Below are 18,726 nucleotides of genomic sequence, written 5' to 3' on the forward strand. Positions count from 1 at the left end.
CAAAGAGTCAATGGCAGGGTGATGAAAGTTTTGGGTGAGCCTTTTCATATCAAGGCCAACTTCAAGAGCAAAAAAAAAGATGTTATTTATAAAGAATTTAACAATATTTTCCTTGATTTGTCTACCCTGCAATATTTGATTATCAAATTCTACAATTTGTATTTGGAAGAGGCACAATGAGTAGCCAACTTTGTAATTAAACTCGATGAAAGTGTCATCTTTGGCAAAAACCATAAAAATGGTTACATAGAAAAGAAAAGAGGGATATCAAAACTCTTATGCAAAGCAGAGGTTTTCAGAATGGTTACAAACTAAATAAAGAGAAGATAAAAGATGGGTTTCAAGAAACCCTTGATTCTTTAGGATCTTTTAGTTTGTCTCTGTTGGAAAAGGAATCCTTGGATTCATTCCACTCAATAAGACCTCTACATTCAAAAAATTTTGCTTTCTATAGCCTAGGAGAAGCTTCAAATATTTTGTATCTCCCACATGGGAGAGTAAATAGGAGCTAAGGACTTTAAAGTATTCAACTCTAGACCCACTGTAACCATGTCTATAGCCAAAAAACCTTATGATTTCTTCCTTCTCTACCAAAATTATATTCTCAACGCCACTATTGAAAACTTCAAATCCAATGACTTTGCATATAGCTTTTGAAGCCATCATTGGCAAACTTGGAGAGCTTGAGAATTTGTTGTGATAAATTACAACAATTTTATTGTTTAAACTTCCAATATAGTAGCCAAGTCCTTGAATTTTTCAAAGCTTCAGTGGCCTACAACCCTTGGCTCTTCCAAGAAAGTTATCAAGATCTTCAATTTCAATCTGCACAAGAAAAAAAAACGTTTTCCTTGTCAAATGATGAAAAATCTTAAAGTCACTTACCTTTAATACCTACTATTAAGTCTAGGAAGATCTTAGAAATATCTTTAATACCTTTGGGTTTTCATAATCTTCAATAAGGTTCTCATCATAGAGATTTCTTGAGTTCTTTGGGTTCTTCTCTGATGGCTGCTTGAATGTGTCTTCATACCCCATGCCCTCAATGCCAAGCCTTTTTTGCACCTCTAAGAACTCTTCTTCTCTACGTAGCCCCTTCTTATTATATACTACAATCTCAATGATACTTGTGTGCAAGGCCATGGAGCTATCTTGAAAATCCTCTCCCTCAACATCCAAAGCTGCTAGTGAGCACGGTTCATAACCTATAAAATCCTTATCAATCTAGCCCCATGCTGCTAAGATGGCTAAGTAGTAACCTTCTCTGGGATCAAAAAGATGTTGAATGACATTGAGCAATACAAATCTTTTTTTGTTGATAAGGTAGGTAGGTTATATAGGGATAGAATCCAAGGGGTGTTCTTTAACCTCTATACTCAACGACACAACAAGATCAAAACCTTGCACTAGCTAGTTCTCAACATCCTCTTGAACATCTCAGCCTTCTCTTCAACCTTCTTATTCATATATGCAACATCTTCGCCCTTGCTCTCTTGCCCTTTCTTTGAAGGGAAATCCTCCATATATTGAAGAAACATAAGAAAATCTATGTCTTTGTGAATCAAAGGGCACTGCTATTGATCCATATCAAAACGGTTGTTTGTTTCACAGCTTCTATACTCTTCATCAATAAGATAGTACCTAGTGATCAAAGTTTTCTTGGGAGCATTGGTTTCTTGGATCATATCATTAACATGGACAAAATTATCAATTAAGAGAGACCCTATATGTCTGGAATAGAGCTATCTATACTCCCTAAGCTTCTCATCAAGATGTCTCAGCAACTCTTGCAAATCAAAAGGAACATTGACCATCTCCCTGATGGACGTAAATTTGGATGAGTTTCCTATCTTCTGCAAGAAATCAAAAAGTCTGTCATCACAATTATCCTCAAGATCCTCTTGTTTCATTCCATCAAGGGAAAGCTTTCTCTTTTACATCTCTAAACACTGAAAAAAAAAACCATACTCCTAACTAGAAAAAATAAATAAATAACTCAATTGTATGCCAGAAACAAAAACCATAACATATGAAACACGAGTTTAGTGGCAAGCACTAGACAACAACACAACCAAATTTATGTTTCATACAACAATAACAGTAATCAAAATCAATCTTTTTGGCAATATCTGGATTTCTGATGTAAGAAATGCAATTTTATAAGCTACAGGGGTCAGCAATGCTACTAAGTTCATGTTTTACACAACATATTCAGCAAGCACTTTGATACATCTATTGATGGGATAAAACACAAAAATAATTGACAAAATGGCACACAAATTTAAAAAATTTGTATTCTATTTGTTATGAAAGTGAAAATGAGTTGTTTGATCTACTTATAGTGTCTAATTTGGTTGTATATTTTTGCCTTTGCCTTGGATAGAGTACAAGAGAGCCTAACTTTGGTTTGATAGAGATAGAAGAGATTACACGCAAAAATGGTTAATGATTGCGAGATTTTTCTTTTAAAAAACTCCCAAAAATACATTTAATAATAGATCCATTTTTCTCAAAATTTATGTGAAAAAGGATGTCTCTCACCCAAAAATGAGACACTTACATTTTTGCTATTTTTAAAGCTATTTTTAGTATGTGAGAACTCTTCTTAGGCCTTAAAAAAGTGACTAATGAGTCCATGTTCTATCAAGTACCACATTTATTAATAATAGCAATGCTATTTTGCATACATGCTGATGAGGGTGTTGCTGATGAAAGCATCTTCTTTCAATAGCCCCATTTTGTCAATATAAGATTACTACCTTTGTGCAGGTTCTTTTGCTTGGCACAAGCCTTCAATAAGGCCAGCGGAGTGTGTACCAACATGCTTTCTATCTTGGCTATGGTGAGATGAAATTTGAACCTCATCCTTGTCCTCCAACTCTTCCTCATGTGATTGGTTGGAATCCCCCTTCTTTGTCATCCTCTTTTTCCTTCTCTCTTCAATGAACTGTTCATTATCATATTCCTCCTACTACTTCTTCTTTTGTAATGTGGATGGTTGGAAACATTGAAATGGAGTTCTTCTGATCTCTTTGTATTTTCCATGTGGTTCAAAGCCACAATTTGTACTGGAAATTCAAGGGTTTTGGGATGGTCTATGTTGAGGGGCACACAACACAAGGCACACTAGCACTCCCATACACAAGAAGTTCAATAGGCTTGGCAACTCCCATCGATCTGAAGCACTAACAATAAGCAATCTCTTGTCCCACCATGATCTTTGTGTGATGATCAAGCTCGCCCTTTCCTCATTCTCCTCCTCCTCCTTATTTATATACAATATAATATTACCCTAGCATCACTACAATGAGCCCATTTTCTTATTATATCCCATGGCTAGAGCTTGACTCAATAAAATGTTAATAAAAGAGTTCTAAATATTAGTAGACATTAACAATCTAGTTTAATCTACTATCTCGTAACAATGAAATTTCTTGTTTATCTATTTAAGGTGGAAAACTAAAGGAGCTTTAGAGCAACAAACTTGCCCCCAATCTTACATGGAAGTATCTCAAAATTTCCTATTTAAAAATGTAAGTAAAAATAAATAATAATGATTCCTCAAGGTATGTGAGGCACAAGGTTTGAATTCATATACTCAAACAACTTAAACCACTATGCCATGATGCCATTGGGAATTTTATTTGTTAAAAACATATTTACTTAGAATTTTTAAAATAATATTACGTGTGTAACCATCCTCAAAATCAAGTTCTAGTGCCAAGTAGGATTGCTATGTACCCTACTTTGCACTAACACTTGATTCTAAGGGTGGTTACACACCACCTTAGATGATCAAGGCAATATGAGAAGCATTTAGGATGTAGTTTGCAAACTCTCTATAGCCACTACTAGTATTGAAAAGGATGGTTGGGCCACTAGTTTGGTCTTGGAGCTTGGGCATAGATACTATTTTTATATTTTCCAATCTATCGATGTTGTTATTTACCCTACTTGGTACTCGAAGTTGATTCTAAGGTTGGTTACACACTGCCTCAAATGATAAGGGCAATATGAAAAGCATTTAGGATGTAGTTTGCATACTCTCTATAGCCGCCAATACCAAAAAGGTTGGTTGGGCCACTAGTTTGGTCTTAGAGTGTGGTGTGATTGGTGCATCTTCAAATGGTAACTACATTATTCATTCCAATGTGAACTACAAAGTACTTAAGGTAAAAAACAACTTCTACGAGTAAGAAAGGAAGTAAAATCAACTTGCCCCAAGCTCTCTTTCAAGACCAAAAAAGAAGAAGGAAAAAAAAAGGGCAATGCTCTAGTGCACAATAGTGCACCCTTGTTTCATTGTGATACATTTTCCTAATGGGCATCCCACATACTTGAAAACTTCCCCCAATTCCAACATTTTGAAGCCTAGCATCCCCATCACTTTGCTAGCTCATTCAAACCTAAGTGAAAAAGCTCACATTTGCTCACACTAGTCACCAACTCAAAGAGCTCTAAAAAACTATCATACACTTTTATCAATGCATCTACTAATTGATTCTTTGATAGCACAATGTTGGAGTTATATTGGCAAAGAATTGTGAGAAGATGTGTTTTGCTTATGGCATGGGAGGCCCGTTGGTTACTATGTGCTACACCAATCCAAATTTCTAGGCAAGGGGTGATTATTATGGCAAAGAGTAATGGGGTAATGGGACACCCTAAATAGTCTTGTCGACAAGAGGTTTATGAGTAAGCTTTTGAAGTAAAAGTTTTTATTCCTTACCTCCATTCGACTCCAAAGACTTTAGTGGTTGATTTTCTTTGTTGTTGACATGCTTCAACCTTGACACCTCCATGATCCCCTGTTGCTAGTTAGCTTTCTCCTTCAATTCCTCCTTGTAAGGATCGTTTGCTTCCTTGGCTTTACCCTTCTCATTAAATAAGGTTTTTTATTCTTCCTTTCGTGATGGTGTTGCATGAAGTTCTTTTCGATCTTGATTCTTTTCTCCTTAGTGTGATTAGTTCATCGTCTTCAAGGTTAATGGTGACATCCTTTGCCATGCAAATAGAATCCAACCACCATGCGGTCATCTCATGACCCACCCCATACATCATCTACTACACAACCTCACAAACCTAGCACTTGTTGTAAATGCCATCATTTAGGCCATGTGGCCTACCAATACCCAAAGTAATGAACAGATGCTAAGGACCCACAATGCATTGGACTCACCTCCATGTGTCACAAATTTTTGAAGCACATAGTATCCAATAGCAACTTCCTTATGCTTATTGGGTGGCAAGAGTAGTTGCATGTTGCACTTCTTGAGCTCAAGCTCTCCTTTGAAAAGTGCCCACCATCTTTGCATATGAAGCATGTATCCTAGAAGACTAAGAGTTTGACATTGACCAACTCAATCCCATGAAGATAAAAAAGCTTAAGCATCTGAACGATCTTGTTCCGCCTATCCCAAAGTATACAAGCCCACTTCTCTAAACTAAATACTCTATTGGTTGATGCTATCACAAGAACATAGAGCACTTTGCCAAGAGCTTCTACTAGCACATAAACTTCTCCATTGAGTGCCAAAAGAAGGCTAAGAAAACTAATACATACTAGGGATTCAAGTTACAAAACCTCCTTAGAGATATAAATAACATGCCTTGGGAGCGAGTAAACAAGGTTCCCTTTGAACCAAATAGCTAAATCCAAAACATGGTCTCTTTCAACTTTAGTTGAAACCAAGACCTAAAGAAACCTCTCATGACAGAGAAAAAATAAGTGATCTTCACTTTTGATCAACATACCTCTTCCAAATGTGTGGTAGCAAGACTATCACTCAAGCATGCAACACCTGATTTTCAACCTCCATGCATGGTGCCTCTCTTCTTCTCATTGAATGATTTCTTATCATCTTGCATCTTCTTCTCCACCTCTTCCATGTTCTCTCCAATAGTGACATTGTTGGCATAATCCATCTTCATCCCATTTTCTTACTTCTACTACTTTGTGCTTGTGCTCAATGTTCCATCATGTCCTATTCCTTGCTTAATGCCCTAAATCCCTTGCATTCATGAAGGAGGGAGGGAATGTCATGTGTCTGCTAGGAAATGTGGCTTTTCAATCACTTAATATAGCTACCCCTAGTTAATGGACCATGTGCCATAGCCATCTATTTAGAGCTCCCATATTTAAGTTTCCACACGACCAGGAGTAGCCTATGTCATTTGTTTAAGGAAACTGTTGTCATAATATGAATCTTTTTTATTTTAATGGATGGTGTACCCTAGTTTGTAAGGCACCCAAATAACTTTTGCTTATTGTTTGTGCTTGTATTAATGTTAGGTATATGTATACACTTCAAGAGACATTTCAAGGTTTACAAGCATCGAGTTGAATGGGTCAGAATTTGTTTTAATGTGAAAAGGAAATATCCATATTGTCTAAAAATGATATTTATTGTTGTTATTTGTTGATGTGTAACCTTTTTGTGCCATGCGTGTGGGAATTAAAAATAACCCAATTGAGCATGGAGTCATAATGTGTACCTTAGAGTATATGTGCATTTTGGATGCATACAAACATAGTTATTGTGAGTGCATGTTCACATTGTCTTATTTGAGATGAGATTGTTCTACATGGCTAATAGTTAAGCCTACGGATTGTGATGCATGTTACTTAACTTGGTTATATATGCATGACTATATAAATTTACTCTAATTGACTATGCACACTCATTTTACTAGTTATATTTTGATCTTTTAATCTAGTAAACATGCCTACATTAGATGTTATATAGAAAGTCATCTCATTTTACCATATAAAAACTTATTTTACTAGTTATAGCTTCACATTCATCTAGTAAATTTAAAACCTAGTTACAATCGAGAAATCCCTAGGTACTAACTAGAAAATTTTGTACATTTGCAAGATATGGATCTATTTACTATCTAGTTTTGTGCCTAAAGTTCTTGTGTATGATCTCGCCTTAACGGTAACGATTGTTATATCCTATAGTTTTCAATAGCAGTTGGACTACACCTCAATCATCAATCATCATTTGCTTGGCCAGCATCATATGCTACTAGCTTTGAATTGATGTTTATCTACACATGTGACTATTTGTATAATATCATGGTTGCTATCTCAGTTGTGGTTGTCATCTATGGTGTTGTGGCCAACTTTCTTTAATGTGTTGCATTGACTTGGATGTAGCACCTTGCATGTTCATTGCCCAATTCATGTTGCAAGCTGCCAATTGGCATTTGTATGTTCATGAAGTTTGATTTCTCTTCCTTATTAGACTTCTTGTAAGCATTTGATCATGCGTAAAAATATTTTGTGGTAATCTATATGTGATTTGTTTTGCATTGAGGTCTTGGAGGCTAATCACACTCCCTTTGCTGCTCTCTACTGATGACCAAGCTAACATGCGAGCACTTTCCCATTCTCATTTCACTTCATTATGATGTGTTGGTACCCTTTTGATTGAGAGATCCATTGTTCCAACATCTTTCATGGAGCTCTAGTTACGTACTATGCTGCTCAGAAGTGATTTTCAAAGAGGGTGTTGGATTACTCCTATATTTAAAGCAATTTATGCTTCCATCACGATGCGGCAACATGGTGTTCATGCACATGAAGGTGATGAGGAAGAATGGTGTGGTATAGCATCATAAAAAATAGAAGAGAAGGAAGATACAAAAGACATGTTGCTGCTTGTGCAGTGGATATCATGGTTGTGCTTGGCAAAGCACAAAAGTGCTTACATGTCTACATTATCTTACTTCACTCAGGACCTACCAACGGCTCAAGTGGACAATTCTTCTCAACTCTAATGATGCTGCATATAGTCACATGCTTCTCTCATCATATAGTGAGGTAAAGGTGGCTAACCTGACTACTTTGCTTTAAGAGAGGTAAAGGTGCTCCCTGCTAGGTTCAGGTCTTTCAATGACATTATGTATAAATTTGGCATAAATTCAAGCTTAAAGATACAACCACATCATACAATACATCATCCTTGGCAAAACCCATACAAATGGTTACACAAAAAAGGAGAGAGGGATATCAAAGCTCTTGTGCAATGTAAACTAAACAAAGAGAAGGCAATCAAGGGTTTTAAGCAACCCTTGATTCTTTAAGATATTTCAATATGTCTCTGTTGTAGAGGAATCCTTGGATTCATTCCACTCAATAAGGCCTCTACATTTCAAAAACTCTTACTTTCTATAGCCTAGGAGAAGCTTCAAAGGTGGCCAAGGAGAGGATGCATCTGACCAATCAACCTAGCAAGGTTATTCAGCAGGTCATAGCTAAGTCCCATGAGAGCACACCAGAGAAAGAGGGTGCTAAGGCCCAACCAAGCAAATCAACGATTGACCTAGTCCAAGGTCCTGAGTCCTTAAGGGAGATACCACAATTGTCCAGGAAATAGAGGACAAAACAACGGAAACAACGGCAGTTGCAAGTGGTGGTAGACCCCAAGAAGATTGAGACCAAGAGTGCCGAAGAGCTGAGGAATAAAGCATCGAGTCTATCCACCAATGAACCCATTGATGTCTCTCCTAATAGTGGTGAAACCTCAGACACATCCGTGTGTTCAGAAAAATCAAAGTAGCCGTTACCATCAACGACTGCTTGCAACACTCAATCCACTGACCAACAGAACTCGCATTGACCAATCAAGAGTAGATACAACACTGTCACAACAAGGTGACAAATTTATACCAGACACATCCAAGGAGAACCTTGACGCAATAACAAAGCCTCAGGAGAAACATGGAAACCCCAAGAGCATAAGCAATCCTAGCATTGACCAATCTTGCTCATCTAGGCATGAGCCCCTAGCTATGCTAAAGCCTAGGGAAACTCCTAGAACCTTGCATGAGATAGCAACCGAGCAAGCCCTTGTTGAACATAGAAGTGTTGTAGAATGCTTAACTGAGTTGGATGCTAAACTTAGGGTATTCGCACGTGTTTGCGTCCTTGTAGACATGGGCGCATTCCCCAGGGAGCAGTTGGAAGAATACTTGCCATTTCCCCTATCCTAGGAAGAGCAAGAACATCTTGATGAGCACTATGATAGGCTCCTACATGAACGCATGCGAGTCACCTCTGACGAGGAAGCTGATGAACTACGCTTAACTGTAACATTCAATGATGTGTTCTGCCAACCAAATCTCTTAGAGATAGAGAAACTAAAGCAACAATCAGAGGGTCAAAGTCAATTTGAAAAATGTTGGTTTGAAAATTGTGTTGCAATGGCCGAACTAGGAGCCCAGATTATGACAGTCTTAGAGGAGCAACTGGCCAAATGGCGGTCTCAAATAGACCTGACCTATGTGGCACCAACTTCTTTTCAAGTGCTGACTACCATTTGAGGTACGGATTTAGCTGGAACTAGCGGAGAAGACTCTTTGGCTAATAAGGTTCTCACTGAGGAGGAGTTGCATGTTGCCAGTAGACTCGGACAAGGTGCAATGCTACTTGATGTTGCAAAATATCTATCATTATTGAGTAAGCTGCCACGAGTACTGGATGCGTGTGCCACACTCCAATACCATCCAGAGTTCTACAATTGGTTTTTATCCTCACGAAGTGACATGGATTCGTAAATATGTACATAAATAAACAATGAATTTTGTGACCCTGTATAGATAATATCAACACACACAAGCAATGATAGTCAAGCGCAGGGAGAAGAGTTGGGTTTGACAGGCTGAGCTCCTCAGGTCCTCCTCTCACCACACATTTAGAAGTCATGTGACCATTCCTGCCTCCAGATGGAGGGCATGCAATCCTCATTACCACCATAGGAAGCCCTGACCCACAACTCTGATGGTGTAGATGGGGCACCGTCCCTTTCTATACACCTTTCCCCTTTCTAGTCTATCCTTATGGGGATGAGCCCTGCTCCAATCCACGACAACTAGTCCACGCAGCTTAACATAAGCCAAGATCTGCTATAGCTGGGATATGCTCCGCCGAAGCAGGACGAATATCATCACTGGGGCTGTCCCTTTACAACAAACACTACATGCCTCACCTCACCCCTCCTCGTCATATGCGCTTGATAACCCAATGTATAATCCCTTCCATGCAAATAGTTTTATACTGCTTCAAGGCCTAATCCTTGGTTCGCATTTTGCAGGTCCCCCTATGGTAGCAGTCATGGACCACATAGTGCAGTTGGCATGCAAGGAAGCTCTCCGCCATCGGAGAGAGCATAAGGCATTAGTGCCCCCACCTGAACGCTACGTGCCTACTCTAAAGAGGTACGCGCCGAAAAGAGGCCCCAAACGACACTGCCCAGGACGCAAGCTGAAAACCCTCCAAGCCAAGAGGACGAGGGCTTAAGGGAGTACACGGGGTGTGGCAACACCAGCCGTGCAGGCTCCCACCAAATGCTCAAGCACCAGGTGCTTGAAAGAGGAGAGGACACCTCGAGACAAGAAAGAATTTGATGCATTGTTTAAAAGCATTCTGGAAATAGTTGCGGCCAGGGACTACAGCATTCGGGTCTCGGCCGACATCTTCCCCACCCAGCCTCATAGGAGCCCCTCACTGGCACAGCCTCAGTCGCTCGACCACCCGGGCTCGCCCCGCCTCGTACAAATAGAGTAGTCCCTATGATATATAAGCTACTTAACAATGGCCATCTTGCCATAACTTTTTGTCTTTAAATGGTTAAAGGGGCAGGCTCCCCACCTGTGTACACTTTTCTTGCCTACTGCTAATATATGCCATGTCTTTAACAAGCACCAGAATATGCATCGCAGCCAGCATCATAAGATTTGGATATATCTTGACATGATTGCATCTGTTCATTGTACTTGATGCATGCGACTTACATATACTCTCATGAAGTGACAAGTGGATGCAGGACGATGCAGGTCTTTGTACGAACGTGTTCAATGCCCAAGTCACCATAAGAACACCAACCTCACAAAGAGCCGCGGCAAAGCCATGCTGCCGAAAGCGAAAATCACCCTTGCCGATCGCTCACGTCACATGGCCCAAATCATGATCTTAACTGCTTTCTCTTTTTGGGTTACACTACACCGGGCACTCACGACAGCTGTTACCTCAATTGTACCAACATTGCACGTTCCAAAGAGGGTTACAAAATCTCAAGTGTATCTCCCCATCTCAACAATTGCTTCTCTAACAATGAGGCTAGGGCAAAATCATCACTATACTATCCATTTCCTGAGCCTTTGAAGCTCGACATCTCCTAACCCATTGAAAGGTTGATAGCCTCAACATATTGCAATGGTTGTACTCAGGCAAGTCCAAAAAAAAAAGAAGTCAAGAAACGAAAAGCTAAAGCAGCACCCATGATCACAGCACAGCACGTAGGGGTCCTCAAATTAGGTACGTCCAGTGACCTTGGTCGGCTAGCTCCATCCCTAGTCCCCTAGCCCTCTAACATCACCCACAATTGTTCAGGGTACATCATGGGCAAGACATACCCAGGGAGCTTGTCTCGCCTATGGTTAGACTTGTCACCTTGACCCATTCGCACGATTCCCTCTTGCACTCTGTCTTTATACCATTGCAATCGATCGTGGTAAGCACCACACGAATGGCCATGAAAAGTATACCATCCCCATCGAGCAAGTCCAATAGCTACCAGCTACCAAAAGTGCGGTGTCCTTGTGTTCAATTATGCTACGTCGTACAGTCACAACGCAAAGAATGTCTCATACACCTTCACGTGTACTTCTTCTCAACATGAACTTTGCTTCATCCACACGTTGTTACGAGAAATCAGCCCGCGGTCTTCTAACTACATAATATTTGAGTATGCACGAGCACTCACATAATATCTGCACCAAAATATATGTACAGTTTGGATCCTCAAGTGTATGACAATACTCTCAGCTTGCTTAGAGTTCGACCTGTCTCCCAAACTAATTGAACTACGTCTTGTGCACGATAAAGAAGACTAGCACTACCCCTAGGGAGAGACCACATATGAAAGGTTTTCAATTGCAGGTATTGAAGATTCCAATGAAAGTGTTGTTCGCTCTTCATGAACACAACTCTGAATTCTTATCCTTTATCATCCTGCAAGCCCGCCAAGAATCGTCATGTGCAAAATCGCCAACAAACCAACACTTGTGCTGGCCATCAGTGTAGCAATCCCCAACAAAGAACAACCCTACCCCCAACTCCAACAACCCTACCACCAGCCACCTAGGCTACCAACATGCCCCCAACGACCTTCCTCCACACCACCACCAACACTCCTCCACGACAACCACAAACATCCTTGCCACCCAAGTCTTCGGTGTATGCTAAAGCCTGCTACCTACGACTGAGTGCCATGGAGCTGGCACTTGTCTAGGAGGGGGGTAATGTTAATCGTCGGACGAACAAGGTGAAAAAGCTGGAAAATCTATAGACAAGGCCAAGGAAAAAGTGAAACAGAAGATGAAGGCGTGCCAAGAAAAATATGAAAGCACAAGAAGTGCAGAAAAGTCCTAAATAATGGAAAAAGGCGCACAAGAAAAAGCGCAAGTCAATACTTTTGTAAAATAGCGCAAGCGCATCATGGTTTAATTTAAAGAGCATCAAGCTCTCACCCGTGCAATTTGTAAAGGTAGATGGGCAGTAGGAAGGAAGCTAGGAAGATAGAAGGACAATGGGAAAAAGCTTCTCCTCTCTTCTTCTCTTCTCTTCTCTTCTCTTGTCTTGCTCGCGACAATGGAGCTTGGAGTGTGGAGCTTGAGGATGGAGCTTGCTTGAAGCTTGCACTTGGATCGTGGAGCTACCGGAGTGCGCGGGAGAGGAGGTAACTCGATCGGCATATGGAGGTAAGCTCACTACACCCGTATATATGGATGGTGCGTCGGCTATGTGAGAGGTAGCCATTAGTGCTCAGCTTGGAAAGTTTGAAACAATAAGCGGTCCATGGGTCTTGGTGGTTGAACGAAAGTTCCCACACCAAGATCGAGTAATCATGAATCCATGCTATGATACCAATTGAAGGTGAGAAGGATCGAAACTTGCTTGGAAGAGCTATGGCGGAAGAGCAAGAGCAAGAAAGAGAGAGAGACCAAATGGGAACTCCAACAGTCACAATGGGTGACTGTGCCTTCCTTTATTCAAACTGTTACTAAAAGAATAAAGAATAAAGTGATGATGACGGGCGCCCGCCACCTACAACGTGTAGTGGCAGGTACTGTCAGTGTAGTAATACACGAGCAGCTAAGCAGAGGTGCCTTTACCCCCAACAAACTACTTCTTTAAGGTGCTCTCTTAATGAGGCACATCCAACAAAGTGCATGCTACTAGAGTATCAATGGTGCATCTTGGATTTTTTAATCCTTTGCTTGCTCACATGTGCTCTAAGATAGGGTATTAGAATTGGTCATATAATATGTTCACAGGCGCCCGTGGTCTAGTATATGGGCACTCTCTTTATTCTTTATTTGGTAATGGGAAACCTCTTTTGTGGTGGAACAATTCCTTAATTTTTGTTTATCAAAGGAGGAGGTGTGTCTACATTCCATTATAACACTTACACTTGTAGATTCTTAGTATGGAGAGAGGGAGTGTGTGGAGTGTATGAGCACTCAACCATTGTGCTCTTATCATAATGGAGTCCTTTTTCCCATTACAACTTGTGCATTGTATCTCTCTTTAATTTTAATGTGTCTCATAATTCCACCACGTGCTTTGCTCTTCTGACAGATTGTGGTATCTTTGAGTTCCTCAAGGGTGTAATATTTGAAGACAAATATTTGAATACTTTACTAGCACCTACGTCTCAATGTAGTCAAATTGAAAATAGGAGACTTGGATAATACTTTTGAGCCCCTCTAATTGAAGTTGAAATGATAGTGGAAAAGCTGAAAGTTTAAACTACTAAGGGTTGAAATTCCTAATTAGCATAAATGAACCAATAAGGAAACAAGCTCAAGAATGCCTCTACATGTATGCTAGAAGATAAGGAATGCAAGATTAAGAAATCAAGGAATTAGGGAATAAAGCCTCTTTATCAAAACTTTGTCCAAGGCTTTTAAGAAGCCCTCAGTGCCTCAAGAAAAACCCCCTCGAGGCCTTTTCTAATCAAATCTATCTTAGAAATGTGGACGATCTCATCCAAATACCATAGTTTCAATCTTCAAAGGAGAGAATAATGAATATAATAATCTTGATGTCCCAAAGTTTTATGAAAGCGTGTGGCCAACAATACTTGAACCCCAAAGCATGGACTGGTGATATTGCTTGCCCCCTTCAAAGGCATGGCATCTCAATGGTATGACATATAGACATCTTGACTGATTGGTACATGGGATAGTAGACTGATGTAGGCTTTCCTCACAAAATTCAAGCATGAAGGTTTTGAAGACCAGCTGAGAGATGAATTTATGAATTTGGATAGAAAGATTAGAAGAATTGAGTCACATGTTTTAGAAATGGAGTTTGTAGTAAAGTGATTTCCAAATCACAATATGGATAAGGGATTCAAAAAGTGTGTTAGAGCAATGTAGTCAAAAGTAAAAAGATATGTGGAACCAAGAAACTTGTGCGCTTGCAAAATACAATAAATTGCACCCGACTATACGATAAAGTGGAAGTAAGAATGAGTTTGGTGCAACGAAGTGGAGGATCATCTGCTCTATTGTGAAGAAACTAGCAAGAAAGTCCTTTTTCATATTTTTTCCCTATTCCTATCTAGAAATGGTAACAATACCTTGGTATATGCACTCACCTAGCAATGGCCTCAGTCAATGTTGTCAATAGTGAATCAACCAACGTAATGGAATTGATCCAACTCAAATGGGCAGCTCGTCCAAGCTAGTATCTTGAATCAAACAGAGTATAGACCTCCACCTAGGATCCAACCCACATATGCTATCTTAACCAAGTCCCCAAAGTTCCACTATGAATGCAATAAGTGAAGGCTTTTGAGCCATCACATGAGCTAACAAGCTAGGCTCTAAACCATAGATGTACTTGTGTAATTTTGCATCATCACTAACACTCAACATACATGGCCAAGTTCATAAATTGATGAATATACTCTCTCACTGTGAGAGTACATTGGTTAAGCTGATACCATCATCTTGCCAACTACTCCTTTTCCATCGAGGAAATAAAGACTTAGACCATATGCATCTTAAAGTCTTCCCAATCGATAAATGGATGATTCTCACAGTTGATGTAACTTGTTTAATGCAATGAGTAACATCAAGAAAGAATTTATGGATACCAAAACAAAGTAGTTGAAAATTCTAATTATGAACATGTGTAATGCAACAAATGCTACAAGATCAAACCAAGATACCTCGGGTAAGATCAAATGCATAGTGTGAAAATTTCCATTAGGTGGGACATGTAGCACTTGAGTGTACCTGATGTCAAACAATTTTAGGTGCTTCTATTCTCACTATTTAGAAAATAATCATATGAAGGATATGTGTTCCTCAAAGAGATGCAACAAAAGACAAGGAAACCATGTTTAACCTACTATAGTTGAAAACAACCACTCAAGATATTGGACCAAAGCCTAAAGAGTTTGGTTTGAAATGTAGGCCTAGGAAGTTTTCTTCCTAGTATTAGAGAGGGCAACAATCCAATAAAGGCCAAAAGTTTCAAATTGATACCCAAGAAACATAATTCCCAACACATAGAAGGTGATAGTCTACTAGAGGTTGTGGGTCAGAAGAGGAATGCTACATATGACAATGGACATGCTTTCTGTATAACTATCCAAATCTAAGAACATCAAGGCTCTATAAGCCATAGTATAGCAAATGCAAAGGAGTTCACATAGGAAAATACTACAAGATTCCAACCCTCCCTTACAAAAATGACACTAATTACTAAGCTAAGGTTTAGACATTCACAACTAATGCCATAAATCTTAAAGTCACCATTAAAACAACTAATGCTATAAATCTTTAAGTAGCCCCTATAATAGGTGCAAGGAAAGGATAAGTGGTAATACAAAAGGAAAACCCCCCCACAAAATCTAAATTTATATTTGTAGACTCAAGTAATAATCCAGTCAAAAGGACTCATAAAAGGTAGAGACAAGGAAGGAACAATTGATTCAACAACTAGAAGTAGTAGATATTTCTATAAACTTTCCCAAGTCGATTGGAGAAATTAGTGAATTTGAGTAAGGCGTATAATGGGATAAGGATATGGACTTGTTCCTTTGACAAGCTAACTTGACATTCTGTCAATTGTTGGTATTATCCCCAATATTTAGGAGAAAATTTAAAGGCACATTGTCTAAGACTATGAATGCGCTTGCAAACAAAGTAGATCACATCTCTAAGACCTACTAAATCAATAAACATGGCCACTACTCTTATGGGTTTGGGCACTTTAGAAACAAGAGTATAAATTGAAGGGTACTTCATAGTTAATGCATGAATTAATGAATGTTCCTTAGTGAACATGATAGCTCAATGTGATATGTTCAGGCTCACAAGACATGCAATCAATACAATTGGCTCTCCTAAACCATATCCTTATGGCACCTCTTACCCACTCCTTTTAAGTATGCCATAGCTATTTGAGGTAGCGTACAAATGTATTGGCTCAAAAGCCCTAACCCTCGTGGGTTTCACTATATGTAAACCCTTACTATCATTGCATTCAAGGCCTCATTTAGACAATCCCCAACTATAAGTATATCATGAATAAAACATGCCAAATATCCCCTTTAAATGATACTCTATCATGAAGAAGCCAACTCATGGAAGTGAGTAGTAGATCACCAAAATTGGGTGAATATATCCATCGCAATTATAAAGTGCTTGTAAAATTAGTCCAAACACTAAGATTGAGTTGTTGATGGAATGCTCTTGAGCTAGAAGGGGAGTTAACATGATGAATCAAAATATCAAGGATGATGATTCTAAATCAGCACATGATCCCCCTTGCAACGGGGTACCAGAAAATAGCTTCACTTTGTGCAAATGCCATATGTTAAAAATGTAACAAGATGGGGCATCTAGCACAAATTGTCAAGGTTTCCACCATAAGCAAGAAGAGTCATGTAACATAGGTGTAACAAGATTGGGCATGTAGCACAAATTGTAAGAGTGTTCACCCTAAGCAAGAGGAGGCATATAACATAAGCCAAAAATCACCTTGAAACTTGGAAAGTATTGTAGCCATAGCTTTTAGTGTACCTCATATAAATACCATCATGTATCAACTCAAGTTGTTGTAACCTAATTAGAGTGAGGTTGAAAGACTTTCATATTTGCCTTAAGTAGGTAGTCACCATGTGGGTTATTGAAACAAAACAAAGAAAATGAAAGTTGTTGCTTGTGGTAAAAAATTTAGAACCCTAGAAATATCATAAATATGCACAAATTTATTGGATCACATTACTTTTGTCTATATGCTATATCCCAAACAAACTAAGGGACATCCTCCATCTCTACCCTAACATGGCTTATTTCCATGTGATGCAATCATGTAGCCTAGCTCCAAACAACCAATGGTGAATTAGCTTCCAAATTCATCTACAGCCCTAAAATAATTATAAACTTATTCATTATGTATTTTACATAAAGGACAATAGCCACATATGGGAAGCCATTTCGTTAACGAGTTTAATCATAAACAGCCTCCAAAATAACAAATTGATTTTATCAAATGGAGTCTTTCTAGGCAACAAGCACAAAGTTTTGCACTTAGGCATAGCCATCATTGTGTTAAGCACAACAATGTTATGCTTAATTGAATAATTATGAGCCTTAGCAATCCTTCATCATATCAAGAGGATTACCTCAACATGAAAGTAACCTATATGAAAGACCATGTATCAAGAGATCAAAGTCTAACAAATTCATGGACCTTATGAATCAAAATTTCATAATTATCATTTTATTGCAAACAAGCTATAATGATAATAATATAGGTTAGCGGAAGGATGAAAAGGGTATATTGGATCAATTTTGACCAAAGAAATAGCATTGGAAGCAACTTAAGTCCTTGAATCCCAAATTTTTTGGATCACATTACCTCTATGTGCCATATCCCAAACAAGGCAAGGAACATCCTCCATGTCTACCCTAACATGGCTTGTTTCAATGTGATGCGATCATGTAGCCTAGCTCCAAACTACTAGTGTTGAATTTCTTCCAAAGCTTTCAAATTCATATACAACCCTAAAATAATTATAAACTTATTCATTATGTTTTTTTACATAAAGGAAAATAGCCACATATAGAAAGCCATTTCGTTAACGAGTTTAATCATAACCAACCTCCAAGGTAACAAACTAATTTTACCAAATGGAGCGTCTTTCTAAGCAGCCAGCACAAAGCTTTTGCACTTACTCATAGCCATAACTATGTTAAGCACAACAATGGTATGCTTAACTAAATAATTATGAGCCTTAGCAATCCTTCATCCTACCAAAAGATTACCTCTAATTTCAATATGAAAGTAACCTTAAGTCTCCAAGACAAAGGCATGCCTTCTTGGATCCTTGAGAATATCTATACAAGCCAATTAGTCTCTTTTTGAGTGAGGGAATATCACTCTCTCACCTTATTAACAAGGAATCAATTAAGATTCTTTTTGTTCAAGACATCTTTCCACTTGCGTATTCCCTACTATTAAACTTTATGAGCTAGTATTGGATTAAAGCGAACCAACGAGATACCATCATCAAATGTAGTAAAGTTGAGCCAAATAGATAATTTGAGAGAACCACCACCTATGTTACTAGATTGAAGTCACTTGGTTTGATCTAATACATCTTCCCATGCTTTGACAATAGAGTTGGAAGGTTT

This window comes from Lygodium microphyllum, chromosome 22, assembly GCF_053477565.2.
Source record: "Lygodium microphyllum isolate KBCC chromosome 22, Lygodium_microphyllum_v1.1.10, whole genome shotgun sequence".
NCBI lineage: Eukaryota > Viridiplantae > Streptophyta > Polypodiopsida > Schizaeales > Lygodiaceae > Lygodium > Lygodium microphyllum.